This window comes from Nipponia nippon, unplaced genomic scaffold, assembly GCF_047370975.1.
Source record: "Nipponia nippon isolate SJK-2023a ecotype South Korea unplaced genomic scaffold, ASM4737097v1 scaffold_1, whole genome shotgun sequence".
NCBI lineage: Eukaryota > Metazoa > Chordata > Aves > Pelecaniformes > Threskiornithidae > Nipponia > Nipponia nippon.
This window is the reverse complement of record NW_028262290.1, coordinates 112,717,532-112,737,132: the sequence shown is the minus strand read 5'-3', so window position 1 is coordinate 112,737,132 and position 19,601 is coordinate 112,717,532. Positions and strand designations below refer to the sequence as shown.

At 41.3% G+C, this 19,601-nt stretch overlaps 1 long non-coding RNA gene across 1 annotated transcript; it reads right to left on the bottom strand.

Moving 5' to 3' along the window:
• Positions 1-815: 815 nt before the first annotated feature.
• Positions 816-8,936, bottom strand: LOC148057563 (uncharacterized). Its single transcript, XR_015700098.1, has 3 exons — positions 8,836-8,936; positions 2,769-2,828; positions 816-1,052 (listed from the first exon to the last, which is right to left on the bottom strand). It is a non-coding gene; the product is annotated as an uncharacterized LOC148057563 (long non-coding RNA).
• Between the last annotated feature and the right edge of the window lie 10,665 nt (positions 8,937-19,601).

Genomic DNA, 19,601 nt, shown 5'->3' with positions numbered 1-19,601 from the left:
GAGTTGCAGGAAGGGGGTGCATTTTAGGTTTTTAGCTTTAGCAAAGGTAAGAGCTGTTATTTAGAAAAGGAACCTGGAATTAAAAAAAAAAAAAAGTTAAAAATGAAGAAATACCTGTTAGGCATAGCTATGGCATGAACCTGAGAAAGCATTAAACTGTTGTACTGTAACAAGTTAAAAATAGAAACAAAGGGAAATGGGAAATTTGTTAAAATGTGAAATTGTCCAAAATTAACATTGAGAGTAACACAGTGATTCAGACAAGTAGACGCGTGAGAGGAGAGTTGATAGTAACTAATTGTCATAAAAATCATACTGAGAAACATACCTATGCTGGATATCAGGGAGCTTTGATTTTTTTGGGTTGCCTTGGCATCTTATGGGTGACAAGATGCTTAGAATAACATTTCCCCCTACGTTGTCTCAGTCCCATTAAAACACTTGCACTTGCTGGCCAAACACCTCTCTAATATTTAATTTTTCACTTTACTGAAATTACAGGTTTCCACTGTGGAGATATTGTGCTATCTGCTAAAGAAACACAGTACAAACCCAGTATTGTTTAACATTCCCACAGAGCATATCATCTGTAACACCACATGAGTTTTTCCCTGCCCCAACAAGGGTGAGGATCCCACTGCACTAGACACTGTGTAAATGCTGTAAGCATGTACTCTCTTCTAAATGCATAGAAATAATTTCTAAATCATTGCCATGCAAGGAACATAATTTTATAGTCCATTTGGAATTCTAGAACATTTTTATAGCAAGATACATGAATTTCTTGAACTGATAGATCAATTGTCCCTGTCTTTCACACTCAGCATTTTGGTGAACTTTCTACCCCAAAACCTACTGTGGAACTAGATGATGCATGTCAAACTGCGGAGATGATGCTACTTTGTCTATCTGGTGTTTTGAGAAGGTCAATATGCATCAACTTGTTATAAAGCAGTCCCAGGACAGACAGTTCCAAACTGGACTGTGGACAGGCTGGTGTCTTGCACAATAACACGCTCAGCAAAGATGGGCTTGAGTTTGATCCAAAGCACCTGAAAGACAATGGGAAAACTTTGAATTACGCCCAGTGACAAAGATAGCGAGGGATGGGCTTTGTTTATAAATGGCATGAAGATTGTTATTGGGGGCAACAGGAAAGAGGGAGGAAAGGATGTGAAATATCCCTTCTAAGTCTGAAAACACTGCTCGGCAATCACTATACAGGAATTAACGCTTGGCAAAGCAATAATAACCCTATTTCTCCTTGTTTTACACCAAGGACCGAAAGGGGAGTTGAAGGAGATTAATTACTTTGCCTGCTAATCAATGCAAAGACATATTTTTCTGCTCCTCCATCTCATAATTTTTATTTCATCTAGTTTGGTTTTTTTTTAGGGTTGCCAGATGTCCCAGTTTCACTGGGACAATCCTGGTTTTTGAAGGTACATCCCATCTGCTCTTGAAAATATTTCTGTTCACTGCTCTCTTGTTGATTGTGTGCTTTTAGAGGAGCCAGCAAGCAAAGGACTGCAGGAGAGAGGCTGATAAATTATTATCAAACTATAAAAAGCTGCCCATATTTCCCCAATGCTGAAAATTAATTCTGTAGGGAGACTTTTTCACAAAATGTAAATGGTCACTGTGGCACACAAGAAATTATGATTACAAGTCCCACCGCTGCTCAGAGATCACCCCTTCATGTGCGTACATTTCAAACTGGAAGCAGTACTTCTGCCCTTCCTTGACTGCCTGAGCTCCCACCACAGAGGAAGCCCTGGACTTTTGGATTGTATAGCCAAGAAAAGAGATGCTCTAAAACCAGTGTGGGGGAGGACATTGCAGGAAAACCTCAAATCAAGAGCTGGAGTTGGATGCAGTGGCAGTGCCGGTGACTGGTGAGGAGACTATGCTGCCTTCCTGACCCAGGAAAGTCTCCCAAGGAAGTACTAAGGGAAGGAGGCTACAGCTCCATTAGTGCAAAGTATCTGGAGAAAGTAGCAGCTCACTCCTACACTTTCAGCTCCAGATCTATTTCACAGCTGCTAGCTCCCATGAATATATCGCAATTACAATGAATGTATCACAATATTATTCCTAAAGCTCCAGCTACTGGAGTCATGTGAATCTTTAAGAATCAAAGTTGTTCATTTAGAACAGAAAGTGCGTTTGTGGTCCTCATTACAAGAAAAACTTGCAAAATTAACTGTGAAAGGACAAATGAAAAGCATGCCAAGTCAGTTATTTTCCATTCCTTTTCATGGGGTTCTTCCAAGGCTTGACTCATGGTTTCTGAATGCTTGGGGAGAACAGGAGAAGATCAAGAAAAAGAGAAAGTGATAATATCTCAAACGGGAGGTCATCTTCCCCCAATCTGGTGCCACATTTGCAAACAAATCCCATCACAATATCTCCTGTGCATTCCCTCAGAACTTAACAACATCCACACAACTACCTCATTTTGTTCCAGCAAACGTCTCATTAAAAACTGCCTTTGTCACAAAAACTGCAAAGGACTTGACATCCTCTACGCTGCAGGTTGTGCTGAAAGCAGAGGCATAAAACTTTCAAAAGTTAAGAAACATAACTTCTTGCCTTTTCTCCCCCAAAGTATGGGGAATTAGAGGGGGAAAAAAAGCTCTATAGTTTTCACTCATCCGTCAATACAAACAAATGTTTGAGCTCTTTAACAATTAGAAATATGGTAAATATATTTCAGCTAGTACATATAAAGTACTGTTAGTATATTTATAAACTAAATCAGTACAAACCTTTTCTTGCGAATAATAGCATACGGGAGTACCAAGCTTCTGATGGGAGAGAGCGTTTACCTAGTGAGAGAGTTCAAAAACAGGAAGAGTGGAATACAAAAAATAAACCCCACCAATCTTACTTACATGAAATCTAAAAGGAAGATTACATCCACAGAACTCAGACACCCAGAATGGGATTCATTTGTCCAAATGACTGATTGTGAAGGGAGCCAGGCTCACTAGCTCAAGCACAGAAATTTGCACTCCAGACAGCTGGAGTGAGATGGGATGCATCCCACTCCTAATGCTCTCATACAGGTAGAGGAACACCTGTTTTTAAAGAGTTTGGAAAGCCACCATAGCTGCCCAATACTTACTGAATGTAACAAATATGGATATTAAGTATTAACAACATATTTACCTTAGAGCACACTGGAATCATAAGGGACTAATACTGTCTAGAACCAGTAACTTCACCTGAAATACTTATTCAGTACAGAAACCATTTTGAAGGACTGAAGTACAGCAATGAGAGTAGTATTGTCTTGTTTTCATCTGGGATAAAAAAATTAGTAGGAAAGCAACTTTATTTTTTTCCCCCTGCATTTCTAATTGATGGGAGGAAACTCTAGAAATGCTCATCCTGCCTTTCCAGCTCTGCCTGCAACAGTCAGCTGTCTCACCAGCCAACAGTGTCCTTCTGCTTCCTCTTCCTCAGGATAAATGTCTTGCCTCCACCCACAAGCTCCCTGGAGCAGAAAATTTCTTTTTTTCTTGTATTGCAAGGTCCAACTTAGAAGTAGGTGCTTTGATAACTGTTCCCATCCTGCTGCAAGGCTCTTCTAAGCACAGCCCATCACACCTCCACATCTCCTATGGCACTGTAGTGGCCCATCCTGTCTAGGTCTGAGCTCGTTCACAGCTGGAGCATGACCCACACATCCTTCTCTGGGAGGAGGTTTGGGGAAGAAAGCTCCCATCTTGTGCTAAATGAGGTACCTGTTATAGGATCTCTGGGTCAATGCGGGATCCTTGCAGGATGCCATGCTTTTAGGGCAGCCACACAACAGACTGGTTGCAAGCTCACAGATCACAAACCACTGAACTTAGACAAAAAAGCCTCAAAAAACTAAGCGCGTTGGTTGGTAAACATGAACATCAGCGGTTTCTGACAAGTGAACTCAAACTCTGCAGCTGTGTGCAACCTGCCCGAACTTGCTCTGTCCACTCCAATGGCATAACTAGGACATAGATTTAATTGGTAGCAGACAGTAAGGAAAGTAATGACTGGTACTGTTATGAGAGAAGGTTTTGAGATCATGATTCCCTAATACTATGGCAAACATTTCATATTGGCATGCTTTTTAAAACTAAAACCTTACCTGTAAAATACACATTTTTGCATGCAAAGTGCTATTTGCAGAGGTGGAGAGATATACCTCAAAGATCACAAGACAGGTAATTACTCCTTAGTGTCCTAATTTACCTAGTCTGTGGATTCAGCCGACCACAGTACTCGCTTGTATTGTGTGTATAATATTAGACCTATATCGTCTGCAATATATGGAACTTATAAAGTTTATTGCCAAATGCCTATAAAGGAGTCAAAACGTCTCTACCACTTACCAGCAAACGTCTCAATAATTCGTATAGTAATGCCAGCAATAGCAGTGCCACCATTTACACAAAAGATTTGCAGAAACTTTCTGGCTGCTACATCTTATGTTTTCAGTAAGGATGCCAATCGTTTTTCATTTGACATTTGTTCTATCTGAGTTTAAAAGTTGTTAAATTAAAATTTAAAGCTGCACAGATACACTTCTAGGTGCATGGAGTGGAGCAGTGCAAACAAAGCCTCTTGTCATTTTCCTCTTGTCTCCACATGCTGATTTTGTTGCTTTCATCAAAGATGGGAAAGGCATTTTCACTCAATAAACAATCTCAAGTGTCATCCTTAAGCAGTTAAATTCTCTGCAAACAAAAAAATCTACACCTGATGTTTGCATAAAGCTACTCTGTTTTTGGGGTCCCTCAGACGTGTCTTCTCTTGCTGGGTGAAATATAAATTTTTGTCTTAATATGCACCTGGCAAAGAGCAATGAGCAAGCATGGATAAATCTTATAGTCCAGGTGCACTGAATCTGTCACTTCCAGGGCACATCCGATTCCTGCAATGTTTACCACAAAGACTGCCTGCATACATGCAACTTGTCTGATATTCCCCAAATACTGTCTGCTTACTGGGCAGCGCATGTGCAAGTATTTCTGTCCAGGAAACATGCTAGGCTCACTCTTGTTATAAAATGCAGTTCCCACAGTTTGGTTAGTTTCCTCTATGCCCTACGTCAGTTCAGCACATCACTGCATGGTTAGACATGGAATTTAAATACCAAAGTAAATGCATTTTTTGTATCAGAACTACTGTCATCTCTTAGTCCAACCTGGATACAGAGAGATCAAGCAAACCGTGAACACTCATTAATTCCAGATACCAAAGAGGTTGAACTCAGTAGACCTCTAAACCACAGGCTACTGTTCAAAAAAACAGTGCATCACTAGAGTATTGTATGTTCTATGAGCGGGTTAAAAAGAAATCGAGAAAGATCCAAAGACAATTCTGCCTCTAGGATGAATTAATTCAGAGAAGAGAAAACAATGCTGTTAAATAAGAAATGACACAAACTTTTATTTGAACTTGAAACAAATCAGATCACAGACCTTTGGGGAAGCATAAAAGATTGTATTTGATTGTTTTGTATTTCTTACGCTTATTTTCTCTAATTGTGATCAAGACAGGAAGGGCTAGCATTGAAATACAAAAGAAGAAAACATTATTAAGTGTTCTCACTGTGACAGGCTAAAGCATCAAAAACATTGTGAAATGCCTTTATTAAATATGTAAAGGTATTGTAAATACACGCTTAAGTGTTTTATTGAGCTTGAAATGCAGTCTTTTATTTTTCAGACAAGATGAAACAGAATAAAGAAAGAGAGAAAGAGGAGTTGTTTTAAGTCCTATGTTGCACATCTGGTACTATGTCTTACACAAGGGGTTTTGGCAGACCCAAGTGCCAGGCCTGGCTGCTCGTGGTCCCACTCGCAGCAACCCAGCATGGCAGAGTAAAGGGAGATAAGGTGATCGTCACTCCAGCTTGGACCTCCTGCTTTCCACACCCAAATAATTCAGCAGGCCAGGAGCAGGGAAAAAGGGAAAGCAAGCATTGCAGTGCTTGACTGTGTGCCTTTCCTTCCTTGCTCTCTAAAAATTGTTAACGATGCTCATGTTACTGACCTCACAGAAATTTCACCCTCAGGGAGGCACAGGAGCCCACTACAAGGGCTTTCTCAGGTTGCCTGCCTTGGGTCAGCCTTTGCCCTTGGGCTCCCATGCCCTCACATGGCCCCACATGGCTTGGAGACTCTTCTGACGCTGCTCACCCTTGCCATTTGTTCCTGCTACAGGAACAAATCACTGGTTAATCACCCATGCCCTTTTTATCTTTTGCAAAACAGCCTCAGATGGGAACCTGAGCACAGAACGATATTTGATAACTGCCCCTAAACATTTGCTAGGAGGATGCTTATCTAGAGCCACTGAGTAGATTACCCACTTGGTTATCCAGTATGCCCCTGTTCAGCTAGGGTAATGTCTACATGCAGGCAAATTTTGTGTCTCAGCAGAATGATACTGTATTTTGTCTCACAGATAAGATTACATATGGGATTTCCAAAATTGTTATAGATCGGTATTTTAAGTGTTTGCACAGCAGCTCCATGTCTTCTATGTGCCTCACTAGCAGATAGGATACTTCCTAGTCCTAAATGCAAAACAATTCTCCTGTGTTTTAATTCAAAAAGCCTGGAGAGGCAGCAAAGTCTTAAAGCCTGCAAACGCAGATACACCCACTGGCACCTATTTGCTTCAGAAATTGAACAAGAAATCTTTATCCAAAGTTAACCTACCTACTTGAAGGGTACGGAGATTATGCATAACCCTTGGCCAGCTGCACTTATTTCTGCAACAGTTTTAATACACATCACCTCCATTGTAACAGCTTCCGAGCACCCCACAACCTCTGATTCATCTTTATGCACTACATTTTTCTTAGGTGGGAGGACAACAAAGTCTCAGAGATGATAAATGACCTGCTTCAGACCACCTGAGAAGCCTGGAGCAAGGCAAGACTGCACATCATCCTTCTCAGGCCCATCATCTTCCCTTCCTCTCAGAAGAACAGAGAAACAAAACCTATACAAGAGCAAATTGCCCAGAGCTGACCATCCCAAATATGAATATTTGCATGAATACTTTTGCATAATGTGTTCCCGTTCTGGCAGGATATTGCACGCCTTCAGCTCCTCTCTGCTTCAGGTTCAGAATACTTAGCATTGCTGAAAATTTGGGGCACTTCTGTCTACAAATTAGATTTTACATGAGATCACCAGGTGCTACCAACAGTACGGGAGCCCCCTCATCATTGCTGTGGACAGATGAGGCTGTGCATGCTTTGGCGTTACACACATAAACCACTTCTTTAGTACAAAGTGGATATATTTTCTCCAAAGCAAATAAAACCATTTCAACTTCTGCCTATGTCTTCACTAGAGATTTGAAGAATCAAGCAAACTCATTAAGGCAATTAAATGATCTTTAAAAAGTGAAACAGCTCAGCTCTGCTTTCCTAGATTTTACGGCAGGGAGGCAACAACAGAATTCTCTAATCTAATCATGACTTGAAAGTAAATAAAATGAGAGAAACTGAAATAGTTGCTGACTCTCACAAGAAGAAACATAGGAACAGTGGCAGATAAGTACTGTGTCACTTCAGGGACAGAAGGATTATGTTTCTCTGCTTCTACATAATTGTCTCTACCTGGACAGATTTCCAATTGTGTCATCCATGCCAAGGGGAGCATTACTAGATTAATTACCGTAGTCTACAAGGTAGTCAGTGACCATAGTATCTAAACATATTCAGCATGGAGTATGACATTTAAATCAGGGAAGGAAGAACCTGTGAGACTTTGAGGGCTGCAAGTCCCTTCAGATACTTTGGAAGTACAACAGAGTACTAGCTTTTATACCACCTTTCCCCCATATATCATACTCTCACATTCTTCCTAGTAAACAGTCCTTTAACTATACATACCCCTGTAACAAAGGTAAACCGGGACTAACTTGTTGCAACCGTTTTTATCTAGGAAAAACAAATCTGTGAATATCGTGCATCTAATGGTCCAAAAAGCTTTAGCAAGGTTCCTGAAGTCTGTGGTGTCAAAACACTTCAGAATGAAGATGCTCTGGCATTTTCAGTTGGATTTTAAAAATTCAACCTACAATATCTAATAGTTCTCCTGCTTTCCTAAATTTCCCTAAACATTATTTGTATTTTTATAACGCAAAAAATGATCTCAGTAAAATAATACAGTTTTGCCAAACCAAGGCAATTTTAATCTAAAATAAGTTTTTACATAACAGCAAGTTTGACTTTTCTTATTTTTCTGTCTTGCTTTTAGGAGTTCAGAAAACTCCAGCCAAACTTACCGTTTTCATTCCAGTGGAAAAGCAGTTGCTTATGAAAAGGCATTTTCAAAGAAGAGATTTCTGTGACCGCTCACACTGATACTACATCACTGCATTGCACACAACTCCGCACCTTTTATTTTCAACTCATAAAAGATTGTGGTGCTGACAACAGAGGTCAGACCCACTGATGAAGGAAGCAGCTCGTGTAACAACAACAGCATCTGGGACTAACAAAATGCTTCTCATTTTTTGAGAGTGACAGTGTGCTTTTTTGGTAGTGCTTACTCCAATCTTTACAGGTAAAGCAGAATATACTGACAAAAGCCCAATTCTGTTAGCATAAAATACCATCAGCTACCCCTTGTATAGCTACACGTGCCATAAATCACTCCTTGCCCTGCCTATCCATGGCAGTTACGCCTCTGCTAATAAAAATGTGTGGTATCAACTGACACTGCCCAAGTCATTGACATTATCAGCCAATTTTGCTTACTGAGAGATAGCTAGCTGGAGACAGCAGCACTTGGGAAGGCATGGACAACGAGGATTATGCATTACCTGTCCACCTGCAAGTGACCATCCCTGAAACAGGTGAGGATGCGAACGTGTGCTTCAGAGTTAACACCCTGTGGAGTGGAAGGGGCTGCTGCCGATTCAAGCTCTACACGTTTCTGAAGACAAGGGGAGAAATATCAGCAAGATTTCTCCCAAATAAGACCAATCACCAGCTGAAGTGATCTAGCTGAAGTGATCTAGCTGCAAACACCACACACCTGCCTGCTCTCAGGGATCCCTCTGGAGGAAAACTGCAAGTCAGGCTGCAGCCTGGGCTCAGTGGCCTCGCTAGCTAAGCCCCACACATGAACATGAATGCAGCAACAGTGGTCCAGGAAGCTCTTCAGGCTCAATTTAAATTTTAACACAGCCATAAGTTAGAAACATCATTTACTTTAACCAAAATAATTTCCAGAGTGCAAGTGTGCAGCCAGGGGTGAGTAATGCTATAGTGAATCACCCAGTGTAGGAGACAGAGAATCCCCCAAAACACTTCACTAACACTAGCCAATGCCTTGTGCGCTGCATTTTTCTTTTATGTAAGAATTTTTCTTCCTAGTCTTCACAACTGTTTTTTATGGTTTCCCAAGAAAGAAGAGGGCCCAAGTCAATGTTTTGAATCATGAAACCCAGTTTCAGGACTTCTATAAATGGGTAGCAGTGATACTAACAGGATTGCATCTGTTTTTACCAGTTCTGAATCTGAGAAGCAATCTTAAGTTCAAAAGTCATTTCCTCATTCTTCATATAGTCATAAAGACATTTATATTCTGGAACCAGTTTCCTTTCCTTTTTGCACAGCCATTAATACATTTTTTTCTTTTTTGTTTCATAGGTGCCAAGTTTTGCACAGCTCCATGTGTGAATTTATGCAAATTTCAGAATGCGCTAATTCACATATTTGCAAATTGGCAAGTGATTGGCAAAGATGTAAATGAGCTCATTTAGTCATTTTCCTCTTCCCTTCAACTTCAGTTTGGGATCAGTACATCCTTCCCTAAGTTATGGCGACAAGGGGAAGATAATGCAACTGCCCCAAAACTGGCAGGTCTAGTAGGGGTTTGGGCTAGTGTACCCATATGCCTGGCCAGGTATGAGAAGGATGTTAGAAAACAGCATAGGCTACTAATGCACTGGGGACATCTCCAGATGTGGTAAGAAGGCGTCAGGAGAGTACCCAGCACAGCTGCAGAAGTATCAGCAGTAAATGGGTGCAGATGTGGTCATGTTTAGCATGGTAAGGCCAGGGGTGGGAGCTAAGATCATAGAATCATAGAATGCTTTGGGATGGAAGGGACCTTTAAAGGTCATCTAGTCCAACGCCCCTGCAATTGGCAGGGACATCTTCAACTAAATCAGGTTGCTCAGAGCCTCACACAGCCTGTCCTGGAATGTTTCCAAAGACAGAGCACCACCTCTCTGGGCAACCTGTTCCAGTGTTTCACCACCCTCATCATGAAAATTTTTTTCCTTGTGTTTAGTCTAAATCTACCCTCCTTTAGTTTAAAACCATTACTCCTTGTCCTGTCGCAGCAGGCCTTGCTAAAAAGACTATCTCCATCTTTCTTGTAGGCCCCCTTTAAGTACTGAAAGGCTGCAATAAGGTCTCCCCGCAGCCTTCTCTTCTCTAGGCTGAACAACCCCAACTCTCTCAGCCTTTTCTCATAGGAGAGGTGTTCCCTCCCTCTGATCATTTTTGTGGCCCTCCTCTGGACCTGCTCCAACAGGTCCATGTCCTTCCTGTGCTGAGGACTCCAGAGCTCGACGCAGACTGTGTGAAGCAACACTGGCTGGCAGGGGAGCTAAAGAGCTGGTTTCACTGCAGGGGACAGCGGTTTGGAGCATAGCCTAGTGTCCCTGAATGAGGGAGAGATGGTTTGACAGAAGGTTGTGGGATCAGGAGGTATGGTGAATAAAGTAATCTTTTGACTCTTCTGGTAGAGCCTAAGATTTTGCTGTAAAACGGGCAAGCAGGATGTGGAGCTGGAATGGAGATAGCCCAGCTCCCAGGCTCCCACTGGCTGGGGTTGCTCTTCCCCCTCCAGGCTATGCAGTCCCATTGGCACCCATCACGAGAGCTGCTGGCAGCACCTTCTGCCGTACCTGCAAACTGCTGCTCACAGTGAGGATGTGACATAGCTACTGCAAAGCGGGGAGCCATGCCAGATGCAAGGTGGTAGGCATCCCTCTTGTTTATTCCTTCTCACCAAGAGCCGCTTGCTGCTTTTGCATGAAGGCCAATGGCTCACAGAGAAAATAAATATTACTCTCCATTTTTCCCATTGTTTGCAGCCAAGGTTGGGTACAGGGTATGTCCTGCTGAACCATGTTACACTAGCACTTCCAAGGTTTAGGGCAACCTCTGATCTTCTCCCTTTATTTACCTGAGCCAGAACATATTAAAAGCCCGGTCACACTATTTGCTATATGATAGTTTATGAGCTGAGGAATTCCCAATGTCTGCTTATTCCAGCCAGCATGAGTTGTGTTGCTTCTCCTCAAAAGCAAGATATTTGTACTAAGCTGTATCACTTCTAAAAATGGCAGATACCTTGTAAAGTGCCTGTCGTTCTGGGTAACAAAATTAGGACAGTAGCCTCAAAAGGTTAAACTAAACCAGACCTGAGAAACTCAGGTAAACCAAAAGGGGCAAAAAAAAAAAAAAAAGAAGGGCCAGAGAAAACATACAATTCATCTTCAAGTTATCTAGGGCAGCTTGCCTTAGAATTAGCTTAATTAGTTTCATTACCTTGTTTCATATGGAAATATTGTAGGAATGGTATTCTTTCTGTGGCACTCAGGTAGTTAAATCCACACAATTTGCTTTTTGAAGCTTGGATTCTGCTGACTTTATTTCAAGCAATCAAAAGTATCTAATTTGCATTCACATTCACATTAGTGGTCCATATGTTAGCCCTGTTTAAAAGCTATATGCTGCATTCATTATGAAATACTTGGCTTCCTAGCTTTATCCTTTTACTTTGAAATTATTGTGATAATATTGCAACTCTTCTATTTAGGCTATTCTCAAATACAAGGGTTTTTGTGTGATTTGATTCTTTTTCAAAGTCTTCCAAGGGTAGGGCTTTTTAATTTTTGTTTACAGTGTTATGGGAACTTGTAAATTGGTGAAATAACTCACTACCGTCATTTAATATGACAGCGTATTATTCCTCATACCTAAAGCTTCATTAAAATACCAGGATTTCAATCTGCCTCTGCTAAGATTTCAGACCACACACAGTGTCATGAAGTACATGCCCTTCAGAGTTCATCAATGCTACTCACTGAACTGAGTCAGCCTCTTAAAATGATAAAATTTCGTTACGTTACATTATTGTTCTTCAAGTTTCTTTTTCATGCCTCTTCCATGAGTAAGGCATTTCCTTCTTACAGAGTTCATAATCCAAATGAAACAAGAAATAAATTGACAGAATTAAAAAAAATGAGTCACTGTCAGATGAAATGTCCTGTCCATGGTCACATACAAGGACTGTGACAGTGCCAAGAATTAAATCAAGGTCTTCCAGGATGTCCTCCTCTGCCTGGGATAGAAGACCACCTACCATATACTATTACCTACTTCATCAGGTCATCGCTTTGTCAGTAGCTGCTATAATGCATGCATTAAAGCCATCACCAAAGTATTACTTCCAGAATCTAATGTATATCACAGTTTGTTGTTATTCACTGGCTTGTACATCTAATGCTCACAGTTTGGGAAAAGAGTCATATTTCTTCCCATAGAAAACACTGATAACTAATTTCCCCCTTGGAGACTGATTCTCATACCCCTGAAAATTTGAAAGAGAAACTCCTTTCTCACCTGTGTGTTCACTGCCCCTTCTGAAATTTGGAAAATCCTTTCCCACTTCATTCTTTGGAAGCTCTGTGGGGATCGTAGAAGGTGAAGAATAATGAGGTGTCTGCTATGAAATGAACATCACAAAGGGGTATCTGCTGAGTATGAGACAAATACCCTGAGGTAAACACCTCAAAAAAAAAAAAAAACCAACAAACCAAACCAAAACAGAAAAACTCCATTAAAAATCAAGTGATCAGAAAAAAAATTATATCCTTCATTGGTCTTAAATTTTTACATGCAATCTGTTTAAGCAAGAGTTTCTTGGATGGGTGGAAGAGAAATGGAAGGTTTATTAGACGAATTGTTTCTGAGGCATGGAGTTTTAAATTATTATTAGGTTTGTTGTTTGGAGACATCTTGACCTGACTCCATTAACAAATTTACATCGTACCGCTGAGAATGAATTGTCGTTAATGGTCAAAAAGTTCATTTACAATTAATTCCCGGGTGCAGGAGCTACGTCTTTCATAACAAGGGTTCTGTATGGGAGAAGTGTAAACAGAAGCCATTGGGTTATGATGGCACCCAGCATGAAATACGAAAATCAAAGAATAAGCTCCAAATCCCATCTGGTTATCAAGAAAATTAAGAAGAGACCCTGAGTATGCTGTTCTGATCCCACGTAGAATAGAATAGAATAGAATAGAATAGAATAGAATAGAATAGAATAGAATAGAATAGAATAGAATAGAATAGAATAGAATAGAATAGAAAAAGGAAAATTCAGTCATGAAATGTAATATATGCAAGCATGAAACCTATGGTGCACTAAGGAATACAAAATCACTACAGAGCATTTCTGATCATTGTGGGCACATCTCTGGCGCATAACTATTTGAACGAAATAGGAAATACTGCCTTTTATTGGTGGACTATTTATCCACATTTTTTTAAAAAATGGAGCTCTTTACAACACCTGAGGAGTATAATAACACACAGTAAATTGCAGCTCACTTTCTAGAGCACTCTGAGTGAAGTAATAACAAATAATGATCCACAACTCACAAGTGAGTTTTTCAACAATTCTTTCTGTTGTATTAGTTTAAGCACATCATGCCAAGCTTTATGTAGCGTCAAAAAAGATAGGAAAAACTCAATGTGCATAATAAATAGATTGACTTTTTCTTAAGTCCAAGAGAATTCAGATCAGCACTTAGTATTGCTAGACATTATGTTGAACCCTCCCCTCCCCCCAAAAGCCCAACAGTTTAGAGTGTATAGGCAGAAAGCCAAAACTTTAGTGTTAAAATCAAACAAGCTTCTTGAGCTAAAGACTATTAACCCTGAAGTAGTTAGGAAAGAGTATATGTCGGGAAATGCAAACATAACCATACACTGATGTGTCAAAAAGTTACCCTATCTGCACTCCATTTCCGCCTATATAACCTCCTTGCGTTACAGCTATGCTATCCATACTGTGTGTGATCACTCTTGAGAGTCAGTCCCTTCAGAGGAACAAGAGATGTTTCAATAACACAAATGAAAAGGCATAGATACACCATGTCCAAGATCCTTCCCACTGCGCTGACTCGCTGGCAGAAGTACAGCTCTGAACATCTTGAAATAATTTATCCATAAAAGAGTGGGGCCACATCCTCAGTTGTGGTAAGAGAGCAGAGACTGTAGCTGCTATAAGTCTTCTGAAGAAAGCAGGGCAACACTGACTCAGTCCAGCTGCAGTTCTGGGTCAATTGGTCCAGTTTTCTGGACAGGTGTAAGTGAAACCTGGTAACAAAATTGATAGGGCTGAATATTTGCTATGGTTGGGGTCATGCTTTTCTCTTAGCATGTGCTTGCAACTCCCATATAAAATAAAAAAAGAAAGCTTAATGTCTGGAGGGAAAAAAAAAAAACAGAAAGACGAAAGTTTCTCTCCACCCTACACACTCATTGGCTCTATGCCGTTGTCTTAGCCAGAGGCAATGTCAATGTACAGGGAAAAGAAATGAATATTTAGGTTAGGGGAACCACTCACACACACTAAGAAAAATTTTTTTCAGAGACAGGTGTAATGGGGGGGGGAGGGGAAGATAAGCATATGCAAATCAGCATGTAAATTAATCTTCACTAGCAATGAAGCCATCCCTAGATCCAAACTTCCACTGTTTCATTTGTGTGGCAACTGGAATATCCCAGTTACGGACATTAAACCAGCTCAGGTCATAAAAAACTGACAATAACTTTCAACAAAACTCATGTTTAGCCTTCCATGAGCCTTGAAAAAAATCATGCAATCATTTAATTCTCTGTGTGCCTGTGAGTACATGCTGCTTTACTCCCTTGAAATGCAAATACTAATGATTTTTTCCCCCCTCTGTGGTACTTCCAGTCTAAAAGAAATCAAAACAAACAAGTTACTGGCTAAAATGCTGTTAGCATGAAAGTAAGGTGAATGCTCTAGGTTTGGACTATCTCAAAGAAATTCCCGTCTGGGTGTTTAAATTCTTCGTGCCATTTTAAGCTACTAAATTGGGATCACAGTTGTTAGGACCTAACCGTATGTTGGGAAAGCACTTTGGATAGTACAGAGTTTTCTGTGGTTCACTGAGTATGATCATGACCTCAACAAATCTAATTTTTTATCGTGTAACTTCCATATCACGTATGCTATCTTCTGCTGCCCTGAGATACATTTCATCAGAACAACACCAATATCTACATCTGCATTGGGAATAATGCAAAGGGTACCCATAAAGTCGGACCCTCTCCATTCACAGTCCTTAAGCTAGGATTTTGCTACTTTCTCCCATAACTCCCTCAGCAAATTTCAGTAGATAACAGCACGTCCCCCATTATGTTCTCTTATCTTATGAATCAGGCTGCATGGTTCACCGCTGCTCAATGAACACCTCAGATGAATCACTTTGTTGTTGCCAGTTGGCAGGTAATAAACATGCAGGTTACCAGTGTTAATGATTTAAAAGGTCCAATCCTGCTCCTGTTGCTAGCAACCTCTTCTCAATGAAACAGAACTAAAACTGACTGCAAAAAGCTAGATTGTGTGGCAGCTCCTGCCATTTTCTCCTAGAAATTTCCTGTAGCTTCATACTGCACCAGTCTCTCAAATGTTCTCCTCCCTGTTTCTTTTCTAACCAGTGTGGAGAGCATGCAGCATGCTACCGCTCTCATTGAAAAGTCTATAGCTATAAAGACATAGACAAATCTGGCTTATAGATTTTAAATGCTGACTGGACAGTATGGGAGAGCTAGTTCCATGTTTTGATGTTTCCTTTCTCCATAAAGAAATGAGACTTTAAAGAAAAAAAACAAACTAATGGCATATATATGTATGTATCACCACATAATGTCAGAATTTACCTGCAGTACCTCTTTGATTCAGGACTAAACCACACTCCAGCAGGGTACTCAGCAACATTAGAGTTTAGGAAGCTCATATAGAAACCAAACTGAGAGTCTCATAAACTCTGAGGACTAACGATCCAGCATAACTCTTTTGTATAAGCACAGAGCACACCAAGTATGGGACTGTAGCTAAAGTCTGTTTCCAGGAATGGTTAAGTGCTATGGGATATATACACATTTTCCACTGGAAGTGTGCACCTTGTACATGTTTTATTGTAGGTAGGGCTCATTTTTCCTTATTTCCTGGGATGATTTTTGTGCTTCTATCAACAACTTTTGAATCTATTTAAGCCACCAAGTCAAACCATCATTGTTACAAAGCTATACTGAAGAACCGGTGATCCTGTGAGCAAGTATCACAGGAATTAGGAGGAGAGCAAACTTACATACTGGTGACTAGCTAGGTCAAATGAAGCAAGGCAACTTAAAACAGCCTTCAATGTGCACCAACTCTAGGACTAAGGAAGTTCAAATGTAGCTTAAAATTAGCTTCACATACTCATCTTTCTTGAGCTTGAACTCATTTAGATAAAGTGGAGAGTCTGGTTTCTGATGCCAACAGAGGACTAATGTCAAAGTCTAGAGTAGATTCTCCACAGTATTGGGTGCGTTGGGTGAGTGGATTGAGTCTTTGATTTTCTGCCTGGCCTGCAGTTGTGGTAAACTGTGTCAACTGGAAAACATCCGTTAGGAATCATCCACTAGCCTCAATGTGCTCTAGTGTCATGGTTTAATCCCGGCCGGCAACTATGCATCACACAGCTCCTCACTCATTCCCTCCCCCCCGCAGCAGGATGGGGGGAAGAGAATTAGGCCTCCAACACAGACAGTTCTTGGGATCCTCCGGTCACTCCAGAAATACAGATGGATTCTGCCCCTTTGTAATCTGATGGTATTAGAGTACACTGTGCACTGGTATCCACTAGAGCTTTATACTCCTGTGGGGCTGATGTGCCAGGCCATTGAATCCACACAGTCCAGTAAACCCGGTTGTCCCTTTCCTCTGCCCGGCTGAAGGCAGGGCCACTCTATTCCTGGTCAGAGTCTTCATTACTTGATTTTTGTAACTGCAAAACAGAAGTCCCTTCATCAGGGTGAAAAGTATGATCAGCCCTTCTACTCTGCCCAGTAGACCCTGGAGCGGTAATTTTCCTGGATGGATGGTTGCTTTTTGGCTGTTGTTTTTCCTTGCAGTTCCTGTACCCAAGCTCCTAGTCTCCAGGTAGGTTCATCATCCCACTTCCTCTTGTGCTCCCCCTGGTCATACAGGAAGAACCACAGGGTTGCATGTGGTGTGCACCACTGGTACCCTTTCCCTTGAACAGAAAAAGGCTGACTCTTAATAGCTGAGGCCTTGGTTGGAGTGCATGAGGAAGATCTACCTTTCTCAGCTTGCCTGGACATTTTTTGGGTCAGTTTGTCCACAGCTGAGACACAGGCCCACATGGAGGAAACGAGATTACCTTCATATTCTTGGAGCTGTCTGGCCAGTTCATCTATAGGTGGTGCCTCCCTGTCTGTCCAGCTAATTATCACCAGGGCATGGGCGTATGATGTTGGAGCATTTCATACAAACTTTTGCCACATGGACTGCGTGCACCGGATTTCGTCCAGGTCTTTGGATGCCTGGTTGTCATCCAGGTTGTTATAGAACACCTCCAACGCAGCTAATTCCCTCAGATACTGGATACCTCCCTCAACGTTGTTCCGTTCCCTTGGGGAATTTTGCAAGTTCTTCCATGAAGGGATACCTGTCCTTCACATTTGACAGGAGTTGCTGCCAAAGACTGAGGACTCCTGACTTTTTTCCAATCCCTTTGTGAATGGCAAGGGATCCTAGCTGCTGAACTTCCTTACCCTCTAATTCCTGATTACTGGCCCCAATATCCCAGCATTGGAGTAACCAGCTGAGAATTAGCTCACCTGGTTGACAGCTAAAATCTTTGCGCATATCTCACAGCTCACTTAGGGATAGAGATCGTGTGGTTTCTGTCTCATTTATGATTTCAGTCTCTTCCTCCTCCTGTTCTTGTGACTGCTCTGCTGCAGAACAGGCTGCCTCTTCTGTGTCTTTCTCTTACTCCCTCTTAGGAGAAGCTTCCTCACCCCTTACTAAACAAGCTGACTTCCACTTCCATTGTTTCTTTTCAGTTATAGGGGCAACTGATATAGTGTCCGTTTTAGCCATAGTGTCTGTTGGTATGTTTTCCCTCTCTTCTCCCTGAGGGTGCTGCATAATATCAAGCAGTGTTTGGTAGCTGCTGGCCAGGGCCCAGCACAGTGTGGTAAGTTGTGCCTCTTTGGAATAGCCATGGCGGTTTTTTCTCAAGCACTCTATCACTTCATCAGGATCCTGTAGTTGCTCGGGAGTGAAGTTCCAGACCACTGGAGGTGAGAAGTTCTCTAGATACCTGCCCATATTCTCCCACGTGCCGTGCCACCCGTGACCATACTCTCACGGAGCCTGGGTCATGTTCCCAAATTGCTTGTTAACCTTAGACAAAATTGAAGCAATATTCCTAAGAAATACCAATAGAAGTATTTTAACTACCCAAGGATGTTCCAGATACTGAGAAGTTATTGTAACGAGGGAGAAAACATCACAGAAGAAGGTAGCGAAGGTGCCATTCTGTATTTCCTCCACAAAAAACCTCTCTGAGGAAGAAGTATAATTGTTAATTGCCTCCATGAGATGGTACCCAGAGTACAGTAATGGCTTCAGTATAGAGCCCAAACACCAGACTAAGGTCAAGGTCAGTGTTTTAATAACAAATCTCCCAGGTAAAACATCACTAACCACTACGGAGCACAGCAAACTACAAAATCCAACACCAGTCTTTAACATGTACAGCAGAAAAACGAGCATGGTGCAGATCAGATAAACTAATATTGAGAACAGATGAATCAATGTCGTGACCTGCAACTGTTAACAGATATAAATCCCTTCTAATATGTTCTGGTCAATCTGTTATTATCTCAAACCCTTTGTGCCCCACGTTGGGTGCCAAAGAGGATGGTTGTGGTTTAACCCCAGCCAGCAACTAAGCACCACGCAGCCACTTGCTCACTTCCCCCTCACAGCAGGATGGGGGGAAGAGAATTGGGAGTGTAAAAGTGAGAAAACTTGTGGATTGAAAGAAGAACAGCTTCATATTTGAAATAAAAGAAAAAATATAATAATAATAATAATAATAATAATAATAATAATAATAATAATAATAATAATAATAAATTGTAATGAAAGGGAAAATAACAGAGAGAGAGAAATAAAACCCAAGAAAGACAAGTGATGCAAATTAAAACAATTGCTCACCACCAACCGACTGATGCCCAGCCAGTCCCTGAGCAGCAGCTCCCTGCCAACCTTCCCCCTAGTTTTATTTCTGAGCATGATGTCATATGGTATGGAATACCCCTTTGGTCAGTTGGGGTCAGCTGTCCTGGCTGTGTCTCCTCCCAGCTTTTTGTGCACCCCCAGCCTACTCGCTGGTGGGGTGGGGTGAGAAGCAGAAAAGGCCTTGACTGTGTGTAAGCACTGGTC